The following is a 2,999-nucleotide window of genomic DNA, read 5'->3' on the forward strand; positions in this document are numbered from 1 at the left end:
TCCTTAATTTTTTATTCCTGGTACCACTACCACAGGGCAATATACCTGATGTAATGAAAAGAAAAACAAAAAGACAAAGCTACAACAGATAAAAGACCTCAGGAATGTACATCTAGTTGACACTACATTGCATTAATCAATAGCTGTACTTTTTGCAAACTGTAGCTATGACAGTCCTGAACAAGAAGGGTTTCCTGTTTAAGCTGCAGTAACTTTTCTGACTATGGATCATCATTCCTTCTGTGGCAGATTTTTACAGTTCCTCTAATGCATTTGGGACGACTGTCTCAAAGTAACCTGCAGCTTTCCTGATAACTCCTCGCTCTCTCTCCTGATAAGAACTGTAGCCGTTTCTGTTTTATTTTAAAACCTTCTGCTGCCATATCCACCACTTCCACCCCCAGATCCATAGCCACCACCATAGGGACAGTCTGAGCTTCTTCCACCAAAACTGCCCCCCTTCGTGGGTCCATAATTTGATTGTTGCTGTCCACTATAATTCCCAAAGTCATTATAGTTTCCACCACCACAATAGTTACCACCACCAAAATTTCCTCCTTCATTGTAACCATCATATCCTCCTCCTCCACCACCATATCCACCACACTGATTTCCATATCCTGGTCCACCACCTCCATAACCTCCTCTACTACTGTAACCAGGACCACCACCATAGTTGCCACCATCACCTCCAAATCCATTATATCCACCATCACCATCTCCATAACTACCTATGCTGCCACCACCTCCACCACCATAGGCACCTCTTCCACCAAAGTTTCCTCCACCACCTCCAAAGTTTCCTCCACAACCCATAAAGTTGCCAGATCCACCTCCACAACCTCTCTGTGATCCAGCAGACTGCATCTCTTGTTTAGAAAGGGCCTTTTTCACTTCACAATTATGCCCATTAATAGTGTGGTATTTCTGAACAACAATTTTATCAAGTGTGTCATGATCATCAAAAGTTACAAAAGCAAATCCTCTCTTTTTCTCACTCTGCCTGTCTTCCATAACCTCTATGGTTTCAATCTTGCCATACTTTTCAGAGTAGTCTCTCAGGTTATATTCTTCCGTATCCTCTTTAATACCACCAACAAAAATTTTCTTCACCGTTAAATGGGCACCAGGCTTTACAGAATCCTCTCTAGAAACAGCTCTCTTTGGTTCCACCACACGCCCATCAACCTTATATGGCCGAGCACACATTGCAGCATCCACCTCTTCAACACAAGAGTAGGTCACAAAACCAAAGCCTCTGGAACGTTTGTTTGGGAATCTCTCATTACCACACAGTCTGTAAGTGTGCCCCATTTCTCAAAATGTTCTCTTAAGCTATCATCTGTGGTTTCAAAGCTCAGACCACCAATAAACAGCTTCCTCAGCTGCTCTGGTTCCTTTGGGTCATGGCCCTCCATTTTGAGACTGGACTCGCCTCTTCCAACTCGAGTTCAATATGGGACCAAGAGTTGATGTGTTCTTGGATTCGGTTTGTGAGAATTTTATTGAGTGTTTTTGCATTGATAATCATAAGCCAAAGGGGTCTGAAGTTCTCTTTCTTTGATGGGTGTTTGTGTAACTTAGGTACTAGTGTAACTACGGCTTCATAGAATGAATAAGGTGGTGTTCCTTCTGTTTCTATTTTGTGGAATAATTTGAGAAGTATTGGTATTAGATCTTCTTTAAGGTCCGATAGAAATCTGTACTAAAACCCCAGAGCTTTTTTTGGTTGGGAGACTTTTAATGACTGCTTCTATTTCCTTAGGGGTTTTGGGGCTGTTTAGATAGTTTGTCAGGTCCTGATTTAATTTTGGTACCTGGTATCTATCTAGAAAGTCATCCATTCCATCTAGAGTTTCCAGTTTTGTTGATTATAGGCTTTTGCAGTAGGATCTGATTTTTTTTTTAATTTCCTCAGTTTCTGTTGTTGTGTCTCCCTTTTTATTTCTGATTTTGTTAATTTGAATACTGCCTCTGAGCCCTGTAGTTAGCTTGGCTAAGGGTTTGTCTATCTTGTTGATCTTTCAAAGAGCCAGCTCTTAGTTTTGTTGATTCTATGTATAGTTCTCTTTGTTTCTAATTGGTTGACTTCAGTCCTGAGTTTGATTGTTTCCTGCTGTCTACTCCTCTACCAACCTACATATGATAGAAGGCTAATATCAAAAATTTACAAGGAATTCAAGAAGTTAGACTCCAGAAAACCAAATAACCCAATTAAAAAATGAGGTACAGAGCTAAACAAAGAATTCTCAACTGAGGAATCTGGAATGGCCAAGAAGCACCTAAGGAAATATTCATCATCCTTAGTCACTGAAGAAATGCAAATAAAAATGGCCCTGAGATTCCATATTACACCAATCAGAATGGCTAAGCTCAAAAACACAGGTAACAGCAAATGCTGGTGAGGATGTGGAGAAAGAGGAACTCCTCCATTGCTGGTGGAATTGCATGCTGGTACAACCTCTTTGGAAATCAATCTGGTGGTTTCTCAGAAAATTGGACATAGTATTACCTGAAAACCCAGCTATACCACTACTGAGCATCTACCCAAAAGAAGTTCCAACATATAACAAGGACACATGCTCCACTACATAGCAGCCTTATTTATAATAGCTAGAAGCTGGAAACAGCCCAGATGTCCCTCACAGAAGAATGGATACAGAAAATGTGGTACATTTACACAATGGAATACTACTCAGCTATTGAAAATGATGACTTCGCCAGGCATGGTGGCGCACCCCTGTAATCCCAGCACTCTGGAGGCAGAAGCAGGCAGATTTCTGAGTTCAAGGACAGCCTGGTCTACAAAGTGAGTTCCAGGACAGCCAAGTCTATACAGAGAAACCCTGTCTTGAAAAACCAAAAAAAAAAAAAAAAAAAAAAAAAAAGACTTCACAAATTTTGCAGGCAAATGGACAGGACTAGACAATATCATCCTGAGTGAGGTAACCCAGACCCAAAAGGACACACATGGTATGTACCCACTGTTAAGTGGATAT

General features: G+C 40.9%; 1 pseudogene; it reads right to left on the minus strand.

The window, feature by feature from the left end:
* Nucleotides 1–246: 246 nt before the first annotated feature.
* On the minus strand, nucleotides 247–1,418 carry Gm5550 (annotated as a pseudogene).
* Between the last annotated feature and the right edge of the window lie 1,581 nt (nucleotides 1,419–2,999).

This window comes from Mus musculus, chromosome 3, assembly GCF_000001635.26.
Source record: "Mus musculus strain C57BL/6J chromosome 3, GRCm38.p6 C57BL/6J".
Taxonomy (NCBI): Eukaryota; Metazoa; Chordata; class Mammalia; order Rodentia; family Muridae; genus Mus; species Mus musculus.